Genomic DNA, 23167 nt, shown 5'->3' on the forward strand with positions numbered 1-23167 from the left:
AATACCGCGCGGAAACGCGTTATATTTTCCGCACCATGTCAATTCTTTGTGCGGATTCCGCAGCGTTTTACACCTGTTCCTCAAAAGGAATCCACAGGTGAAATCCGCACAAAAAACGCTGGAAATCCGCGGCAAATCCGCAGGTAAAACGCAGTGCCTTTTACCCGCGGATTTTTAAAAAATGATGCTGAAAAATCTCACACGAATCCGCAACGTGGGCACATAGCCTTAGGGTTGGGGTTGGAATTAGGGTTGTGGTTAGGGTTGTAGTTAGGGTTATGGCTACGGTTGGGATTAGGGTTAGGGGTGTGGGGGGGTTAGTGTTGGAGGTAGAATTGAGGGGTTTCCACTGTTTAGGCACATCAGGGGTCTCCAAATGCAACATGGCACCACCATTGATTCCAGCCAATCTTGTATTCAAAAAGTCAAATGGTGCTCCCTCATTTCCGAGCCCCGACGTGCGCCCAAACAGTGGTTTACCCCCACGTATGGGGTACAAGTGTACTCAGGACAAACTGCGCAACAATTACTGGGGTCCAATTTCTCCTGTTACCCTTGTGAAAATAAAAAAATGCTTGCTAAAACATCATTTTTGAGGAAATAAAAATGATTTTTTATTTTCACGGCTCTGCGTTGTAAACGTCTGTGAAGCACTTGGGGGTTCAATGTGCTCACCACATATCTAGATAAGTTCCGTGGGGGGTCTAGTTTCTAAAATGGGGTCACTTGTGGGGGTTTCCACTGTTTATGCACACCAGGGGCTCTGCAAATGCAACGTGACGCCCGCAGACCATTCCATCAAAGTCTGCATTTCAAAAGTCACTACTTCCCTTCTGAGCCCCGACGTGTGCCCAAACAGTAGTTTAGCCCCACACATGGGGTATCAGCGTACTCAGGAGAAACTGGACAACAACTTTTGGGGTCCAATTTCTCCTGTAACCCTTGGGAAAATAAAAAATTCTGGGCTAAATAATTATTTTTGAGGAAAGAAAACGTTTTTATTATTTTCACGGCTCTGCATTATAAACTTCTGTGAAGCACTTGGGGGTTCAAAGTGCTCACCACACATCTAGATAAGTTCCTTTCGGGGTCTAGTTTCCAAAATGGGGTCACTTGTTGGGGTTTCTACTGTTTAGCCACATCAGGAGCTCTGCAAACGCAACGTGACGCCCGCAGAGCATTCCATCAAAGTCTGCATTTCAAAACGTAACTACTTCACTTCCGAGCCCCGGCATGTGCCCAAACAGTGGTTTACCCCCACATATGGGGCATCATCGTACTCAGGAGAAACTGGACAACAACTTTTGGGGTCAAATTTCTTCTGTTACCTTTGGGAAAATAAAAAATTGCAGGCTAAAAGATCATTTTTGAGAAAATAATTTTTTTTTATTTTCATGGCTCTGCGTTATAAACTTCTGTGAAGCACTTGGGGGTTCAAAGTCCTCACCACACATCCAGATTAGTTCCTTTGGGGTTCTAGCTTCCAAAATGGGGTCATTTGTGGGGGATCTCCAATGTTTAGGCACACAGGGATGTCCATGTCCATTTAAAAAGCCAAATGGCGTGCCTTCCCTTCCGAGCCCTGCCGTGCGTCCAAACAGTGGTTTACCCCCACATATGGGGTATCAGCGTACTCAGGACAAACTGGACAAGAACATTTGGGGTCCAATTTCTCCTATTACCCTTGGCAAAATAGGAAATTCCAGGCTAAAAAATCATTTTTGAGGAAATAAAATTTTTTTTTTATTTTCATGGCTCTGTGTTATAAACTTCTGTGAAGCACCTGGGGGTTTAAAGTGCTCAATATGCATCTAGATAAGTTCCTTGGGGGGTCTAGTTTCAAAAATGGGGTCACTTGTGTGGGAGCTCCAATGTTTAGGCACACAGGGGCTCTCCAAACGCGACATGGTGTCCGCTAACAATTGGAGCTAATTTTCCATTCAAAAAGTAAAATGACACACCTTCCTTTCCGAGCCCTGCCGTGTGCCCAAACAGTGGTTTACCCCCACATATGAGGTATCGGCGTACTCGGAAGTAATTGCCCAACAAATTTTAGTATCTATTTTATCCTATTGCCCATGTGAAAATGAAAAAATTGAGGCGAAAAGAATTTTTTTGTGAAAAAAAGTACTTTTTCATTTTTACAGATCAATTTAAGAAGCACCTGAGGGTTTAAACTGCTCATTAGGCATCTAGATAAGTTCCTTGGGGGGTCTAGTTTCAAAAATGGGGTCACTTGTGTGGGAGCTCCAATGTTTAGGCACACAGGGGCTCTCCAAACGCGACATGGTGTCCGCTAACAATTGGAGCTAATTTTCCATTCAAAAAGTCAAATGGCGCTCCTTCCCTTCCGAACCTTACCATGTGCCCAAACAGTGGTTTACCCCCACATATGAGGTATCGGTGTACTCAGGAGAAATTGCGCAACAATTTTAGGATCCATTTTATCCTGTTGCCCATGTGAAACTGAAAAAATTGAGGCTAAAAGATTTTTTTTGTGAAAAAAAAGTACGTTTTCATTTTACGGATCAATTTGTGAAGCACCTGGGGGTTCAACGTGCTCACTATGCATCTAGATAAGTTCCTTGGGGCGTCTAGTTTCCAAAATGGGGTCACTTGTGGGGGAGCTCCAATTTTTAGGCACACGGGGGCTCTCCAAACGTGACATGGTGTTCGCTAAAGAGTGGAGCCAATTTTTCATTCAAAAAGTCAAATGGCGCTCCTTCCCTTCTAAGCCCTGCCGTGCGCACAAACAGTGGTTTACCCCCACATATGAGGTATCAGCGTACTCAGGACAAATTGGACAACAATTTTCGTGGTTCAGTTTCTCCTTTTACCATTGGGAAAATAAAAAAATTGTTGCTAAAAGATAATTTTTGTGACTAAAAAGTTAAATGTTCATTTTTTCCTTCCATGTTGCTTCTGCTGCTGTGAAGTACCTGAAGGGTTAATAAACTTCTTGAATGTGGTTTTGAGTACCTTGAGGGGTGCATTTTTTAGAATGGTGTCACTTTTGGGTATTTTCAGCCATATAGACCCCTCAAACTGACTTCAAATGTGAGGTGGTCCCTAAAAAAAATGGTTTTGTAAATTTCGTTGTAAAAATGAGAAATCGCTGGTCAAATTTTAACCCTTATAACTTCCTAGCAAAAAAAAATTTTGTTTCCAAAATTGTGCTGATGTAAAGTATACATGTGGGAAATGTTATTTATTAACTATTTTGTGTCACATAAATCTCTGGTTTAACAGAATAAAAATTCAAAATGTGAAAATTGCAAAATTTTAAAATTTTTGCCAAATTTCCGTTTTTATCACAAATAAACGCAGAATTTATTGACCTAAATTTACCACTAACATGAAGCCCAATATGTCACGAAAAAACAATCTCAGAACTGCTAGGATCCGTTGAAGCGTTCCTGAGTTATTACCTCATAAAGGGACACTGGTCAGAATTGCAAAAAACGGCAAGGTCTTTAAGGTCAAAATAGGCTGGGTCATGAAGGGGTTAAGACCAGACAATATAAAGAAACCATAAATGTAGCTTTGCAAATGTAAACTCTAGAAAATTCTAGAATTGCAAGGATTTTCTTTAAACAGCGCAAACATAGACTAGACAGTCTAAGGCTATGTGCACACTTTGTGGATTTGTTGCAGATCTGCAGCATTTTTTCTGCTTGGAATTGCACCAAATCCACAAAGGATTGCTCAAGCAAGGTTAATCAATGGGAATCCAAAATTGGTGTAAACATGCTGCGGTAAATTCTATCCTAATTCGCAGCGTTTTATTTTCTGCAGCATGTCAAAATTTTTTGCAGATCTGCAGCTTTTCTGCACCCACTGACTTCCATGGAGTCAGTCAAATCCGCAGCAAAAGCGAAGGTGTAAAAAGGTTTGCGTATTTGCTGCGTATTTGCTGCAGATTTGCTGTCTAAAACGCTGTGATTTGTCAAAGGGAAATTATGTCAGAAGGAGGAGGAGTGTGTGGGTGAAGAATATGTGTGAGCAGAGAATATGTGTGGGTGGAGAATATGTGCATGTCTGTCTGCGGGTGTCTATCTGTGTGTCTGTCTGTGTGTCTGTCTGCGGATTTTTATGTGTGCATCTGTCTGCGGGTGTCTGTGTGTGTGTCTGTCTGCGGTTGTCTGTGTGTGCATCTGTCTGCGGGTTTCTGTGTGTGTCTGTCTGTGTCTGTGTTTCTGTCTGTGTGTGTACCCAGGCGTCCCTTGATGGGAATACTACACCCATCCGGCTATGTGTTTTGTCACATATAACAGTGACAGCATGAGCCAATGATGGGAGCATAGTCTCATTATCCGGTGCTTGTGTTGTAAATAAAATCAAAACATTTACATATTCACATACACAATACACACTCAGCGAACACCTAATCCCGATGCCCGCGTCTCCTGCAAGCAATCAAAAATAATAAACCCACATATACTCTCTGTCTGCCATAGTCTATTTAATATCGAGTGTCCCACATCGATCTCACCCGGCCGCCGCCGATACACTGACAGGAGGTGATCGCTTCTGCAGTGTATCACTGAGCCACAGTGAGAGTTCACCGGAGTTCATCAGCTCTGGTGCTCTCACTTACGGCACCGCTGCGTTGGAAAGTTCTAACGCATCAGTGCCGTAAGTGAGAGCACCGGAGCTGATGAACTCCTGTGAACTCTCATGGCAGCGCAGTGATACACTGCGGGAGCGATTACCTCCTGTCAGTGTAGCACCGGAGGCAGGGTAGAGCTGTCACATCACCCGATGTGACTGTTCTACACATGAGATCGCCGTGGGACACTCGGTATTCATCAGACAGGATAGTATTATATGTTGGCTTTTTATTTTATTTTTGTTGCAGGAGATGAGGGCATCGGGGATTCGGCGTTCAGTAAGTATGGTAAATTAAGATTCAATAAAGGAGTCTGTGTGATTATTTCAAATAAAGGACTTTGTTCTGGCTGTGTTTTTATTTACAATACAACTATAGGATTAGTAATGGTTAGGTGTCTTGTAGATGCCTCTCCATAACTAAGCCGTGGGCTTGATGTCTCCTGACAATACAAAGGTCACATCAACCCCACAAATATGAACTCAACTTGCCACCACTACAGGGCAAGTGGGAAGAGCGAGTTTAAGTGCCAGAATTGGTGCATCTTAGAGATGCACCTTTTCTGAGGCTGCGGAGGGCTGATGTTTTTAGCCTGGGGGGGTGCCAATATGGCCCCTTCCCAGGCTATTAATATCAGCCTGCAGCTGCCTGCCTATCCCTTGCTGGTTCGATTTTATTGGGGCACCCCATGTCAATTTTTTTCTGGGGTTCCCCTGTAAATTAGCCAGAAAAGGCTAAGCAAACAGCTTTTCTTCAGAAAAGATAACATGTGAAAATTGTTTGGAAGACCAATAAAATTGAAAAGAAAAAGTTAGAAAAGAAATGTAGCTGCAGCTAGTTTACTCTAGATTTTTATACCTTTGTGTGTTTTCCATATCTTTGTTTGAAATTTTGAAAAAATTATTTTTGGTGTTTTCTGCAAAAAATTATAATTAAAATGTGCATTATTCATATCTTGTTTTTAAAATTTTGAAATAAACTTGTAAAAGTTATTCATGTGAGTGTCTCCATATGATCTGAATGGGGGCCTAAAAAGGCCCGTTATGTAAAAGTTTAGATTTGTGACGTCATGCATATAAGGCCGGCGTTACACTAGCGAGTTTTATGGACGTATGAGCGCAGAAAATACGTCCAGAAAATACGCATTGCACACGACCCAATGATTCTCTATGGTGCAGCTCCTATCTGCCGTATATTACGCATCCGTAATATACGGTATGCTACTGGCGTAGAAAATCGCAGCATGCTGCGTTTGTCAGCGTATTGGGCAAAAAATACGCCAATGAAAGTCTATGGGGGAAAATTACGGATTACACACAGACCATGCGTGTGACTTGCGAGAAATACGCACTGGTGTTCTATAGAAAAGCCGGCAATTTAGTGAAGTACAGTAAAATCACACTGACAGAATAGAATAGGTAGAATAAATGTGTACACATAGAATAGGTATATATATATATATATACTGTATATACATATATGTCAGTGAGACACATATATATATATTTATATTTAATTCAGCGCTAGATAGCAGAAAAGCCGGTAATTCAATTGCCGGCTTTTCCTATCTCCTTCACAAACCCGTCAGGATATGAGACACGGTTTACATACAGTAAACCATCTCATATCCCTTTTTTTATTACATATTCCTCTTTACTAATGTAAGAAGTGTCTTTGTGTCAAATTTGTGGGCTCTAGCTATTAAATTAAAGGGTTAAATCCCAGAAAAAATTGGCATGGGCTCCCGCGCAATTTTCTCCGCCAGAGTGGGAAAGCCAGTGACTGAGGGCAGATATTAATAGCCTAGAGAGGGACCATGGTTATTGCCCCCCAGCTAAAAACATCTGCCCCCGCCACCCCAGAAAAGGCACATCTGTAAGATGCGCCTATTCTGGCACTTAGCCTCTCTCTTCCCACTCCCCTGTAGCAGTGGGATATGGGGTAATAAAGGGTTAATGTCACCTTGCTATTGTAAGATGACATTAAGCCAGGTTAATAATGCAGAGGCGTCAATTATGACACCTATCCATTATTATTCCAATAGTACGAAATGGTTAATAATACACACACACATTATTAACAAGTATATTAATGAAATAAAGACACATGGTGTTTTAATATTTTATTATACTCTTAATCCACCTGAAGACCCTTGTCACCTGAAATAAAGTTAAAAAAACAAACAACAATATTCCATACCTGCCATCGTTACAGTCTTGTCCCACGCTGTATATCCATCTGAAGGGGTTAAATCATTTTACACCCAGGAGCTCTGCTATTGCAGCTGTACTCGTGACTGTAAAACTTAGTGAATGAATGGAATGCAGGGGAATGTACTGTAGTTACCTCGAGTCGCGGTGATGGGCCCTCTGCTGGATGAACTCATATGAACTCGAGCGTGGGAACTTTTCAGAATATTTTCCCATGCTCGAGTTCTGCTTTATCAAGTTATGTGATCAAGCTTGACTCTGCTATCTTCATGCTGTTCACATTTGCTACTCTGCTATTCCTGTAACCATATCGCTATACGAAAGTTACCAGTTTGCTTTTATAACTCTATTTCTATGTGTAACTGCATCTCTGCAAGCAAGTTACCAGTTTGCCTATACTGTATATCTCTGTTGTGAATTCTGTGGCTGAATTCACTCCTGTGGTCACAAGTGGTACTGCAGCGTCTGAGCTTCCTCCCTCAGGTGTTCTGGTGAGCTCGTTAACTGCTTCATTACTTAACTCCGCCTGATGCTGCTATCCTTGCTCCTTGTCAATGTTTCAGTGTTGGATCTGAGCTTCTCCTGATTGTTCCTGTGACCTGCTGCTCTGTATAGCTAAGTGCTTTTTGCTTTTTTGTTGCTTTTTTTCTGTCCAGCTTGTCTTTTGTTTTGCTGGAAGCTCTGAGACGCAAAGGGTGTACCGCCGTGCCGTTAGTTCGGCACGGTGGGTTTTTTTTGCCCCCCTTGCGTGGTTTTGCTTTAGGGTTTTTTGTAGACTGCAAAGTTTGCTTTACTATCCTCGCTCTGTCCTAGAATATCGGGCCCCACTTTGCTGAATCTATTTCATCCCTACGTTTTGTCTTTTCATCTTACTCACAGTCATTATATGTGGGGGGCTGCCTTTTCCTTTGGGGAATTTCTCTGGGGCAAGTCAGGCCTATTTTTCTATCTTCAGGCTAGCTAGTTTCTTAGGCTGTGCCGAGTTGCCTAGGTAGTTGTTAGGCGCAATCCACAGCCGCTTTTAGTTGTGTTTAGGATAGGATCAGGTGTGCAGTCTACAGAGTTTCCACGTCTCAGAGCTCGTTCTTGTATTTTTGGGTATTTGTCAGATCACTGTGTGCGCTCTGATCGCTAAGCACACTGTGTTTCTGGATTGCCTTCATAACACCTGTCATTAGCAAACATAACAGTACAAGGAGCCTAACTAATGATTCTCAATAGAGGGAAAGAAAAAGTTCTGACATCATTTTTTTTTTTTTTTTCTGCTCTGTGTTCACTTTTTTTTTTCCCCTAGACATTTGGGTGATTCTGGACACAGGTGTGGACATGGATATTCAGGGTCTGTGCTCTTCAATGGATAATCTCGTTATAAATGTACAAAAAATTCAAGATACTATTGATCAGAAATCTATGTTAGAACCAAGAATTCCTATTCCTGATTTGTTTTTTGGAGATAGAACTAAGTTTCTAAGTTTCAAAAATAATTGTAAGCTATTTCTGGCCTTGAAACCTCATTCTTCTGGTAATCCTATTCAACAGGTTTTGATTATTATTTCTTTTTTGCGCGGCGACCCTCAAGACTGGGCATTTTCTCTTGCGCCAGGAGACCCTGCATTGAGTAGTGTCGATGCGTTTTTCCTGGCGCTCGGATTGCTGTACGATGAGCCTAATTCAGTGGATCAGGCTGAGAAAAATTTGCTGGCTTTGTGCCAGGGTCAGGATGATATAGAAGTATATTGTCAGAAATTTAGGAAATGGTCAGTACTCACTCAGTGGAATGAATCTGCGCTGGCAGCTTTGTTCAGAAAGGGTCTCTCTGAGGCTCTTAAGGATGTCATGGTGGGATTTCCTATGCCTGCTGGTTTGAATGAGTCTTTGTCTTTGGCCATTCAGATCGGTCGACGCTTGCGCGAGCGTAAATCTGTGCACCATTTGGCGGTACTGCCTGAGGTTAAACCTGAGCCTATGCAGTGCGATAGGACTATGACTAGAGTTGAACGGCAGGAATACAGACGTCTGAATGGTCTGTGTTTCTACTGTGGTGATTCCACTCATGCTATTTCTGATTGTCCTAAGCGCACTAAGCGGTCCGCTAGGTCTGCCGTCATTGGTACTGTACAGTCCAAATTCCTTCTGTCCATTACCTTGATATGCTCTTTGTCGTCGTTTTCTGTCATGGCGTTTGTGGATTCGGGCGCTGCCCTGAATCTGATGGATTTGGATTATGCTAAACGTTGTGGGTTTTTCTTGGAGCCTTTGCGGTGTCCTATTCCATTGAGAGGAATTGATGCTACACCTTTGGCCAAGAATAAACCTCAATACTGGGCCCAGCTGACCATGTGCATGGCTCCTGCACATCAGGAAGTTATTCGCTTTCTGGTGTTGCATAATCTGCATGATGTGGTCGTGTTGGGGTTGCCATGGCTACAAACCCATAATCCAGTATTGGATTGGAATTCCATGTCGGTATCCAGCTGGGGTTGTCAGGGGGTACATGGTGATGTTCCATTTTTGTCGATTTCGTCATCCACCCCTTCTGAGGTCCCAGAGTTCTTGTCTGATTATCAGGATGTATTTGAAGAGCCCAAGTCCGATGCTCTACCTCCGCATAGGGATTGTGATTGTGCTATCAATTTGATTCCTGGTAGTAAATTCCCTAAAGGTCGATTATTTAATTTATCCGTGCCCGAACACGCCGCTATGCGCAGTTATGTGAAGGAATCCCTGGAGAAGGGACATATTCGCCCATCGTCATCACCACTGGGAGCAGGGTTCTTCTTTGTAGCCAAGAAGGATGGTTCGCTGAGACCGTGTATTGATTACCGCCTTCTTAATAAGATCACTGTTAAATTTCAGTATCCCTTGCCATTGTTATCTGACTTGTTTGCTCGGATTAAGGGGGCTAGTTGGTTCACTAAGATAGATCTTCGTGGTGCGTATAATCTGGTGAGAATCAGGCAAGGAGATGAATGGAAAACTGCATTCAATACGCCCGAGGGTCATTTTGAGTATCTAGTGATGCCGTTCGGACTTGCCAATGCTCCATCTGTGTTTCAGTCTTTTATGCATGACATCTTCCGTGAGTATCTGGATAAATTCCTGATTGTTTACTTGGATGACATTTTGATCTTCTCAGATGATTGGGAGTCTCATGTGAAGCAGGTCAGAATGGTTTTTCAGGTCCTGCGTGCTAACTCTTTGTTTGTGAAGGGATCAAAGTGTCTCTTCGGTGTGCAGAAAGTTTCATTTTTGGGGTTCATCTTTACCCCTTCTACTATCGAGATGGATCCAGTTAAGGTCCAAGCCATCCAGGATTGGATTCAGCCGACATCTCTGAAAAGTCTGCAAAAGTTCCTGGGCTTTGCTAATTTTTATCTTTCAAAAACCTGACCTGCACATCCAAACATAGACTGAGTGTGAACAGGTGCTGAACCCAGAGTCGCCAACTCGTATATAGTTAAATAAATAGGGCAGCACACTGCAGCGCCAAAACATGTAAACTTGAAAAAACGAAATTTGAACTGCATTACTGCACTAGAAATATGAAAAATGAGAGCTTTTAGCGCACAAAAATGGCCAATTTTATGTGTACCTCGTAGCCACGTTAAGGCATCTCTCTTATACGAGGTCCTAAGTTTGACCTACCTCAGTGAGAATAAACGTCTCCATCTGAATGGGTACATGTAAAAACCTCTTCTTGGACTCAAATTCTCTCTCTATGTGGAGGGGTATTGGACCTACTATAATTAAAACACCTGAAGCTAGGAGGCGGGGAGTGCACGATCAGAAGGCTAGAGAATACATTTCAAAAACCTGACCTGCACATCCAAACATAGACTGAGTGTGAACAGGTGCTGAACCCAGAGTCGCCAACTCGTATATAGTTAAATAAATAGGGCAGCACACTGCAGCGCCAAAACATGTAAACTTGAAAAAACGAAATTTGAACTGCATTACTGCACTAGAAATATGAAAAATGAGAGCTTTTAGCGCACAAAAATGGCCAATTTTATGTGTACCTCGTAGCCACGTTAAGGCATCTCTCTTATACGAGGTCCTAAGTTTGACCTACCTCACTGAGAATAAACGTCTCCATCTGAATGGGTACATGTAAAAACCTCTTCTTGGACTCAAATTCTCTCTCTATGTGGAGGGGTATTGGACCTACTATAATTAAAACACCTGAAGCTAGGAGGCGGGGAGTGCACGATCAGAAGGCTAGAGAATACATTTCAAAAACCTGACCTGCACATCCAAACATAGACTGAGTGTGAACAGGTGCTGAACCCAGAGTCGCCAACTCGTATATAGTTAAATAAATAGGGCAGCACACTGCAGCGCCAAAACATGTAAACTTGAAAAAACGAAATTTGAACTGCATTACTGCACTAGAAATATGAAAAATGAGAGCTTTTAGCGCACAAAAATGGCCAATTTTATGTGTACCTCGTAGCCACGTTAAGGCATCTCTCTTATACGAGGTCCTAAGTTTGACCTACCTCACTGAGAATAAACGTCTCCATCTGAATGGGTACATGTAAAAACCTCTTCTTGGACTCAAATTCTCTCTCTATGTGGAGGGGTATTGGACCTACTATAATTAAAACACCTGAAGCTAGGAGGCGGGGAGTGCACGATCAGAAGGCTAGAGAATACATTTCAAAAACCTGACCTGCACATCCAAACATAGACTGAGTGTGAACAGGTGCTGAACCCAGAGTCGCCAAATCGTATATAGTTAAATAAATAGGGCAGCACACTGCAGCGCCAAAACATGTAAACTTGAAAAAACGAAATTTGAACTGCATTACTGCACTAGAAATATGAAAAATGAGAGCTTTTAGCGCACAAAAATGGCCAATTTTATGTGTACCTCGTAGCCACGTTAAGGCATCTCTCTTATACGAGGTCCTAAGTTTGACCTACCTCACTGAGAATAAACGTCTCCATCTGAATGGGTACATGTAAAAACCTCTTCTTGGACTCAAATTCTCTCTCTATGTGGAGGGGTATTGGACCTACTATAATTAAAACACCTGAAGCTAGGAGGCGGGGAGTGCACGATCAGAAGGCTAGAGAATACATTTCAAAAACCTGACCTGCACATCCAAACATAGACTGAGTGTGAACCGGTGCTGAACCCAGAGTCGCCAACTCGTATATAGTTAAATAAATAGGGCAGCACACTGCAGCGCCAAAACATGTAAACTTGAAAAAACGAAATTTGAACTGCATTACTGCACTAGAAATATGAAAAATGAGAGCTTTTAGCGCACAAAAATGGCCAATTTTATGTGTACCTCGTAGCCACGTTAAGGCATCTCTCTTATACGAGGTCCTAAGTTTGACCTACCTCACTGAGAATAAACGTCTCCATCTGAATGGGTACATGTAAAAACCTCTTCTTGGACTCAAATTCTCTCTCTATGTGGAGGGGTATTGGACCTACTATAATTAAAACACCTGAAGCTAGGAGGCGGGGAGTGCACGATCAGAAGGCTAGAGAATACATTTCAAAAACCTGACCTGCACATCCAAACATAGACTGAGTGTGAACAGGTGCTGAACCCAGAGTCGCCAACTCGTATATAGTTAAATAAATAGGGCAGCACACTGCAGCGCCAAAACATGTAAACTTGAAAAAACGAAATTTGAACTGCATTACTGCACTAGAAATATGAAAAATGAGAGCTTTTAGCGCACAAAAATGGCCAATTTTATGTGTACCTCGTAGCCACGTTAAGGCATCTCTCTTATACGAGGTCCTAAGTTTGACCTACCTCACTGAGAATAAACGTCTCCATCTGAATGGGTACATGTAAAAACCTCTTCTTGGACTCAAATTCTCTCTCTATGTGGAGGGGTATTGGACCTACTATAATTAAAACACCTGAAGCTAGGAGGCGGGGAGTGCACGATCAGAAGGCTAGAGAATACATTTCAAAAACCTGACCTGCACATCCAAACATAGACTGAGTGTGAACAGGTGCTGAACCCAGAGTCGCCAACTCGTATATAGTTAAATAAATAGGGCAGCACACTGCAGTCTATGTTTGGATGTGCAGGTCAGGTTTTTGAAATGTATTCTCTAGCCTTCTGATCGTGCACTCCCCGCCTCCTAGCTTCAGGTGTTTTAATTATAGTAGGTCCAATACCCCTCCACATAGAGAGAGAATTTGAGTCCAAGAAGAGGTTTTTACATGTACCCATTCAGATGGAGACGTTTATTCTCAGTGAGGTAGGTCAAACTTAGGACCTCGTATAAGAGAGATGCCTTAACGTGGCTACGAGGTACACATAAAATTGGCCATTTTTGTGCGCTAAAAGCTCTCATTTTTCATATTTCTAGTGCAGTAATGCAGTTCAAATTTCGTTTTTTCAAGTTTACATGTTTTGGCGCTGCAGTGTGCTGCCCTATTTATTTAACTATATACGAGTTGGCGACTCTGGGTTCAGCACCTGTTCACACTCAGTCTATGTTTGGATGTGCAGGTCAGGTTTTTGAAATGTATTCTCTAGCCTTCTGATCGTGCACTCCCCGCCTCCTAGCTTCAGGTGTTTTAATTATAGTAGGTCCAATACCCCTCCACATAGAGAGAGAATTTGAGTCCAAGAAGAGGTTTTTACATGTACCCATTCAGATAGAGACGTTTATTCTCAGTGAGGTAGGTCAAACTTAGGACCTCGTATAAGAGAGATGCCTTAACGTGGCTACGAGGTACACATAAAATTGGCCATTTTTGTGCGCTAAAAGCTCTCATTTTTCATATTTCTAGTGCAGTAATGCAGTTCAAATTTCGTTTTTTCAAGTTTACATGTTTTGGCGCTGCAGTGTGCTGCCCTATTTATTTTGCTAATTTTTATCGTCGCTTCATCTGTAATTTTTCTAGCATTGCCAAACCATTGACCGATTTGACCAAGAAGGGTGCTGATTTGGTTAATTGGTCTTCTGCTGCTGTGGAAGCTTTTCAGGAGTTGAAGCGTCGTTTTTGTTCTGCCCCTGTGTTGTGTCAGCCAGATGTTTCTCTTCCGTTCCAGGTCGAGGTTGATGCTTCTGAGATTGGAGCAGGGGCGGTTTTGTCACAGAGAGGTTCTGATTGCTCAGTGATGAAACCATGTGCTTTCTTTTCCAGGAAGTTTTCGCCCGCTGAGCGTAATTATGATGTGGGCAATCGAGAGTTGCTGGCCATGAAGTGGGCATTCGAGGAGTGGCGTCATTGGCTTGAAGGAGCTAAGCATCGCGTGGTGGTATTGACTGATCATAAGAACTTGACTTATCTCGAGTCTGCCAAGCGCTTGAATCCTAGACAGGCCCGTTGGTCGTTATTTTTTGCCCGCTTCGACTTTGTGATTTCGTACCTTCCGGGCTCTAAAAATGTGAAGGCGGATGCTCTGTCTAGGAGTTTTGTGGCCGACTCTCCGGGTTTATCTGAGCCAGCGGGTATCCTCAAGGAAGGAGTCATTGTGTCTGCCATCTCCCCTGATTTGCGGCGGGTGCTGCAAAAATTTCAGGCGAATAAACCTGATCGTTGTCCAGCAGAGAAACTGTTCGTCCCTGATAAGTGGACTAATAAACTTATCTCTGAACTTCATTGTTCGGTGTTGGCTGGTCATCCTGGAATCTTTGGTACCAGAGAGTTAGTGGCTAGATCCTTCTGGTGGCCATCTCTGTCACGGGATGTACGTACTTTTGTGCAGTCCTGTGGGATTTGTGCTAGGGCTAAGCCCTGCTGTTCTCGTGCCAGTGGGTTGCTTTTGCCCTTGCCAGTCCCAAAGAGGCCTTGGACACATATTTCGATGGATTTCATTTCTGACCTTCCCGTTTCTCAAAAGATGTCAGTCATTTGGGTGGTCTGTGATCGCTTTTCTAAAATGGTCCATCTGGTGCCCTTGGCTAAATTGCCTTCCTCCTCTGATTTGGTACCTTTGTTCTTTCAGCATGTGGTTCGGTTGCATGGCATTCCTGAGAATATTGTTTCTGACAGAGGTTCCCAGTTTGTTTCAAGGTTTTGGCGAGCCTTTTGTGGTAGGATGGGCATTGACCTATCCTTTTCCTCGGCTTTCCATCCTCAGACTAATGGCCAGACCGAACGAACCAATCAGACCTTGGAAACATATCTGAGATGTTTTGTTTCTGCAGACCAGGATGATTGGGTGTCCTTTTTGCCGTTGGCTGAGTTCGCCCTTAATAATCGGGCCAGCTCGGCTACCTTGGTTTCTCCATTTTTTTGCAATTCTGGGTTCCATCCTCGTTTCTCTTCAGGACAGGTTGAGTCTTCGGACTGTCCTGGTGTGGATTCTGTGGTGGATAGGTTGCAGCAGATCTGGACTCAGGTAGTGGACAATTTGATCTTGTCCCAGGAGAAAGCTCAACTTTTCGCTAATCGCAGACGCCGTGTGGGTCCCCGACTTCGTGTTGGGGATCTGGTTTGGTTATCTTCTCGTCATATTCCTATGAAGGTTTCCTCTCCTAAATTTAAACCTCGTTTTATTGGTCCGTATAGGATTTCTGAGGTTCTCAATCCTGTGTCTTTTCGTTTGACCCTCCCAGACTCCTTTTCCATACATAATGTATTCCATAGGTCGTTGTTGCGGAGATACGTGGCACCTATGGTTCCATCTGTTGAGCCTCCTGCCCCGGTTTTGGTGGAGGGGGAATTGGAGTATATTGTGGAGAAGATTTTGGATTCTCGTGTTTCTAGACGGAAACTCCAGTATCTGGTTAAATGGAAGGGTTATGCTCAGGAAGATAATTCCTGGGTTTTTGCCTCTGATGTTCATGCTTCCGATCTTGTTCGTGCCTTTCATGCGGCTCATCCTGGTCGGCCTGGGGGCTCTGGTGAGGGTTCGGTGACCCCTCCTCAAGGGGGGGGTACTGTTGTGAATTTTGTGGCTGAATTCACTCCTGTGGTCACAAGTGGTACTGCAGCGTCTGAGCTTCCTCCCTCAGGTGTTCTGGTGAGCTCGTTAACTGCTTCATTACTTAACTCCGCCTGATGCTGCTATCCTTGCTCCTTGTCAATGTTTCAGTGTTGGATCTGAGCTTCTCCTGATTGTTCCTGTGACCTGCTGCTCTGTATAGCTAAGTGCTTTTTGCTTTTTTGTTGCTTTTTTTCTGTCCAGCTTGTCTTTTGTTTTGCTGGAAGCTCTGAGACGCAAAGGGTGTACCGCCGTGCCGTTAGTTCGGCACGGTGGGTTTTTTTTGCCCCCTTTGCGTGGTTTTGCTTTAGGGTTTTTTGTAGACTGCAAAGTTCGCTTTACTATCCTCGCTCTGTCCTAGAATATCGGGCCCCACTTTGCTGAATCTATTTCATCCCTACGTTTTGTCTTTTCATCTTACTCACAGTCATTATATGTGGGGGGCTGCCTTTTCCTTTGGGGAATTTCTCTGGGGCAAGTCAGGCCTATTTTTCTATCTTCAGGCTAGCTAGTTTCTTAGGCTGTGCCGAGTTGCCTAGGTAGTTGTTAGGCGCAATCCACAGCCGCTTTTAGTTGTGTTTAGGATAGGATCAGTTGTGCAGTCTACAGAGTTTCCACGTCTCAGAGCTCGTTCTTGTATTTTTGGGTATTTGTCAGATCACTGTGTGCGCTCTGATCGCTAAGCACACTGTGTTTCTGGATTGCCTTCATAACACCTGTCATTAGCAAACATAACATATCTCTGCTATTTGTGTGTATCTGCAGGGGATGTGGCAGTACATACAATACTCCACCCCCTTCTCTTGTGATAAAGTTATAATAACTGCTACGTGCCTAATGTAAATAATGTTATATTGCATGTACTTTTTAAATTGGGAAAGTGTAGTATTGGAGTTTGGACACTAGCTGGGGTACAATAATGTAGAGGAGCCCAGCCATCCACAGCATCGGACCTGAGCAACTGCGGCCAGTACAGCAGCGAGAAAGGAGACACAAGACAGAAACAGTGACAGAACAGGGCACAGGTAGCTCCATGTTGTGGCAGCTTGTGGCTTGGGCAGATGCTCTCAGTAATGGGGCGAAACGGCCGCTAAGGGAACCCCCAGTGAGCTTGTAACAGGAGTATGCTGGGGCACCACAAAGCACAGTACAGAAGAGCAGGTCCCTGGCCAAGTGGCAACTAGCTTCGGAGGCAGTAATTCTCTTGTCTGGTGCTAAACAGGATAACAGTAAAGCTGTTTATTTGAAAGTTGAATAGGACTGTGTTTCAATCTTTATTTCACCTACTGGTGGAAGACTGCAGCACAGCAGAGGTGACCCTGACGGCGCAGAGAGTGGAGCCACAGGTACGCAAAGTGATTGACAATGTTTTTATGTAATGGTTGGCCAGGGCAAAGATACACCAGAGTGTTTGGCCATGACTACTGCCCTGGTCATACCCTTTACATTACCACATCTCAACAAGCAAGATGCTAGTTTACCTATACATCTTTGCTGTTTGTGTTCTAGAGTCATTTCAAGTGCTTCCAGTTTTGCCTGCCCATCAGTTGTTTTGCACAATTTGCTATACCAATTCTCACTGACCTATGTGCGAGCACTGCTGTATGATTGACTCTGGTCCATGCTGCTCACCTTCATTTACAGCTAAGAGAATCCACCTCACCAATTGCGATCTTAACCCTTAACAGAAGGAGATCAGACCACCTGCATTAGCATACTATTGAGTACATACTGTATATATATATATATATATATATATATATATATATATATATATATACATACATTTGTAAGGATACTGTTTAGGTGCTGTTCTTGTGTTTTTGCTTTGCAGCTTGTCCAGACATTTGGTTGCAATGTCTTGTGGCTTAGCCAAGACAGTACACAGTGGTTCGTGGTTATGTAGGTGGACGTACAAATGGTGGGTAATCCCAGAAAAAGCTTACGTTGGAAGAATATGGCTTGAGAAGATAAAAAGTAAAAATGTTGTGCCAATGAAGAAAGTGTGTGAGGTTATTATTTGGTGTCCATTGAAGTTACTATTGGCCTTTGAAGTGGAGATGATTTGACCTGGTGTCAATTCCATTAATTAGGAGCACAGTGTGCTCAAGCCTGGAAAGGTCGAATTTCTACAAAGTGGAATTGAGGCAGAGAAAGAGATATGATGTTGACTGTGGCAGGCTGTGTAGATGGATTGGCAGGAGTGCTGAGAAAAACCCCTGAAGCGGAGTAGTCAGACTATTTTAGCCTATGTCTTCATGGAAGCAGACAGTGAGTCAATTCAGCAAACACAAATTACATTGGTGGAAAGTGGTGTGCAGGTGTATTATACTGCATGACTCAAATAATTCAGCAACATAACGTATTTTGAATTCACTAGAATTTGGTTGGAACACAGGAGTCAAATGACAGTCCTTGCAATCAGGGGTGCAGATGTCATGGATGACCTTGAAGGTTTTGAGCAGGACTTTAATAGAGTAAAGAGTAGTTTGAAATACGAGATTACATCTAGCATGCACCTTTAACGATTACAGCTCTGAGCCTTTCTGAATTGTCAGCAAATCATATGATTCTTGATCTGCTATTTTTGCAGTTATGTTTTGTAAATTTGGACAGTTTGCAATCGTGTCTGTGATTGTCTGGGCTAAATATGACTCCACTTCGGCACCGCCTATAACTACATATATGCATTTGATTTTAGGCATATTGCAATTTTATCCACTAAGGATACATTATGCAACAGTACATTCATATTTTAATAAGACAGTCTGACACATTTTCAGCAATAACATAAGGGAGAAGAGGTTTTGGAGCTGCAATTTCTATAACAAGATAGATGGACAAATAGACAAGAGTACTTTATTTCTACAACAAGAACCTGGCAAATGCTCCATACGAATCACTGTGATTAAGTTACCTGGCCTAACACACTTGCAGAACATAATTCTTCTGGTAAGGGGAACCAACATCGATCAAGATGACCAATAGACCTTGAGGTGATTGTCCTGTATCCCTGGCAGACAGTGTCCGTCTGTGACTCCAGGCTTCCTGTTTATTTTCTGCTGATATTTATACCAAAGGCTGCACTTTTAGGCTTCTCCTGGCAGCTGGGACTGGATCGGTGCCTCACCTGGCTGCAGAGACCCACGCGCTGGCCAAGACACATATTGCTGTTGGCTTCCAGCTCAAATTCCCTGGACACAGAATTCCTAATGCTGAAACACAGCACATGAGAGAGAGGGTGAACAGCTGTGCTAAAATACAGAGGATGGGATGGGGGGAAGCAAATGACCACAGCTGTGTCAGGTGAGAGACAGAACTGAATAAGGAACAGATAGTTGTGAAATGAGAACAAAAATATTTCATTTACTCCACTCGGAAAATTCCTTTTTAAATGCAATAAAATAAATGAAATCTTAGGACAATCTTACTTGTAAATCATATGTTGTATAAAGTAGGACAATGCTGTATACTATATTCGTCTTAAGGTACACGTGGCACGCCATGTGCCATATGGGACCTTGTGAGTTACAAACCTTACAACATGGGAATGCCAATACTCCACTATCTGGGCTCTGAAAGGTTTAAGAGGGTTTTTACAAGTCAGCAGTAGATCAATTAAAGTGCAAGGAGGGGCCCTCATTCATTGTCTTATTGGTATAGTGATACAGCGCAGTCTGCCCATTTGTTGGATTGGGGAACGGTGAAAGGCGGGAAGAGCTTTCACCTCATAAATGGTGAACAATCAGCTCTGTTCTTTGACTCTCATTAGTCAAATAGTGACATGATTTGTGCCATTGCCTGTGTCTCTGATTATGTGTTGTTCAAATCTCAGTCCTCGGTGGTCAAGTAACATAAGAAGTGGACATCATCGCTTCCCGTCCCACTGAAAACTACTGAGAAAGCCTGCACTGGAACCATTTGTTCCCCTTATTAACCTAGCCTTGTATACTGGATGTGACCATGTCTGTTTATTTGCTCATGCAAAAAAAGAAAAAAAGCCAGCTCACCATTTCCAGCAGAGCACGGAACCAGGTCCTGATGAGATGCGAGTCAATAAAAAAAATGAAAATGTTCCAGCTCCAAGTGAGTAAAATAGAAAAACTTTAATAAGAAAATTTAAAAACATAATACTCCAATGCTCCAGACAGACAACACCATGACCTGAGTGAGTTCGGCAACGCGTTTGACAAAGACCTTTCCGGTCGAAATGTGTTGCCGAACTCACTCAGGTCATGGTGTTGTCTGTATGGAGCATTGGAGTATTATGTTTTTAAATTTTCTTATTAAAGTTTTTCTATTTTACTCACTTGGAGCTGGAACATTTTTGTTTTTTCTGCTTATTTGCTGCCTGCTCCATTTTTTTCCACCGCTTTTGAGTACACTACGCCTTCTCTAACCTGGGCGCAGTCAGACTACAATTGATTCCTGCTGCAAGTATCAAACCCGTCTAAACAAAAGCTGTTTGTTTCTCATAGCAACAAATAAGAGTTCAGCATTCATTTTTTAACATGCTGTGTTAGACTGAAAGCTGCATTGTGAATGGCTGCTATTTGCATATAAGACAGTTTTTCTTCGAGACAGTCTTGATAAATCTTGCCCTTTACGACTTCAGTTACTCTGGATCCTAGCTGCTGCTAATGAAATCTCCTTGTAAGACAGTAATTCCCTATGGGAAAGGGTGAAAAACTCGCAATCCATAAGGTTAGATACACACAGTGTGGAAAAATCAAACAAGGTATTCAAGAAGAATCCACTTATCCACATTAGGATTTTTTTTCTGAAGTATTTTTTTGCGCAATTTTTTTCCCCTCATAGTGTTTTGTAGCTTTTTGTCTTGACAGTAGAGCTGGTGTTAATCATTTCACAGGACCCAGTCAATCTACCGCATCAGTAACACAAACACATACACGTACCTGTGTGAATGGCGTTCTACTCAAGCCTCATTTGTGTGCATTTTTTCTACTAGGCAGCCACCCCTTACATAATTGTTAGGTCTGTGAGTGGATGCTTTTATCAGTAGTTTGCACCTGTGCTGCCCCCTGCCTTTATAATGGGGTCTGCTGCATCCTGCATGTGCATATGTGATCTGACTGGTGTTGGTAAGGCTGTTTCCTTCTGGTCTATTTTTTACTGCTTTACGGGAGCCTGAGAACGGCCACCTACCGGGCGGCATCCGCAGGCTCCTCTTTTGAATAACTGGTCTGGTGCAATATCAACATTGCAACCAGAGACACGTGCACCATGATGGCTAATCAGAAGAAAAGTCATGGATGCCATCAGTTATGAGGCAGTTCTCAAGGCTACCATCCAGCAACTACACATTGCTGACGTGGCCAATGAATTGAGCACTGTGAATTGATTCACATCAACTCTGCTTGACAGTGTCAAGTTTGGAGTGTATTCTATGAGAAATTAACCTCAAATAAGTTACATGTACGGTAATTTGAAGAAGTTTTGATGTGTATTTTGGAATTAATCTGCTAAAAAAAATTCTCTTTGAAAAATTAATAAATATATCCTTAAAAAAAATAAAGTAAAACAGTGTTTCCAGAAGCAGATTCCTCTTGAAAAGCTTTTCAAATTTTTCGACCTCTAAAAATCTTTGTGTGAGTAGACGCAGCTCCTTGGCTTAACCTTAAACCCAATCCATGTGCGTCCCAATAGATCCAACATCTCCTCTTGGCATTATTTCACTACCTTACCAGATCAGACCAGAAAACATCTCCTGCAATATATGTAAGGACGGGGGTCACACGTCTCTTGATTCTCTCATGCGAGAAAATCAGACTGAATATGTTAATGTCACTTGGATCAAACTCTGTCAGAGTTTCAGCCGAGTGTCACCTTCGTGTGGGAGAATTGCAGCATAGGTGTGCAGAAGATGGAAAACTTAATTTCTCCATTGTCTCTGTACCCGTACATCGGGCTGCACTCGGATGATATGCAGTCCTATGTTTCACTCGTACCCATAGACTTGCATGCAGGAGCGGACACATCATTGGTGCAACCTGTGCAGCCCATTTATACCCCCAAACCATGTGCAATTTAGCATTTTTAGGAGCTCATGGGCTGCACAGGGCCCATATATTGTTCTTGCACAGGGTCTCTTTTCTGTTTGTGTCTGCCAGTGCATGTGTTGGTGTGCATGAACCTATCATCGGATGCAACCGCAGCATACTGCAATTGTTTTCTCATGCCGAATCGATCTGCAGTGCCCCATAGTATAACATTGGGCCCAGTGCTATCCAGTAAAAAATCAGAGAGCACTCGAAATGTACTAGATAAAAAAAAATGATTTTAGCAGTGAATAATTTCCTTAGAAATATCAAGATATTGCTACAATATATGGGTTCATATAAGTTTTAGTAGCAGGGACACAATTAGTTTGTAAGACAGGCGTTATTTGACCTAAATTCACTCAATCCACCATGTCTGAATATGTGTTTTGTTACATACCAAGGATCTAGGCCAAACTTTTTACTTTGGATTCGGGTCCTGCTGATTTGTAGCAGAACAAATAAAGCTTGCCCAGAGAATCCTGGGTCAGTACTGCTGCTCTGCGGAACAGAATCTATTTGTAGAACACCCCAAGCACATTTACGTAATGCAGCTAAATCTCTCGCAACAGACATTGGACACAATTTGAAAATTCAACAATAAAAAAATGAGTTACAAAGTACAGTGAAGTTAGAGAAATCACGTTACCCATTTAAGGCAGCTCTCCCAAATGCAGCATATGTTTAGGCTGGTACACACGGACTGAGTTATAGCCAAACAATTGTGCTGAAGACAGGGTTTTTATAGCAATTATTGAGAATTCGTCAACAAATTCGAGTTTTCTCTGATTGATGTTCTCTGTTGGTTGCTGAATTTTTCATTCCCACAATGATGAACAAATTATAAATTGTGTAATCATATTTTATTCTGTTACATATGAAACCAATACTAAGGGTTGAAACTATACTTACACATGTCATGCCAATATTAATATCTGCATTGTTACGCTTCACATACATGGCAAAGCACAGGGCGAGCATACCATTGGAGCAACCTGTGCAGCTGTTATAGAGGTCCAAAAGGTAAGAGGGCCCATTTTTACCTCAAAAGTAGAATTGTGCAAGAGCTATTGGACTGCAAAGAGCACATACAGTGGGGCAAAAAAGTATTTAGTCAGTCAGCAATAGTGCAAGTTCCACCACTTAAAAAGATGAGAGGCGTCTGTAATTTACATCATAGGTAGACCTCAACTATGGGAGACAAACTGAGGAGAAAAAATCCAGAAAATCACATTGTCTGTTTTTTTAACATTTTATTTGCATATTATGGTGGAAAATAAGTATTTGGTCAGAAACAAAATTTCATCTCAATACTTTGTAATATATCCTTTGTTGGCAATGACAGAGGTCAAACGTTTTCTGTAAGTCTT

The sequence above is a fragment of the Ranitomeya imitator genome, chromosome 3 (genome assembly GCF_032444005.1).
Source record: "Ranitomeya imitator isolate aRanImi1 chromosome 3, aRanImi1.pri, whole genome shotgun sequence".
NCBI lineage: Eukaryota > Metazoa > Chordata > Amphibia > Anura > Dendrobatidae > Ranitomeya > Ranitomeya imitator.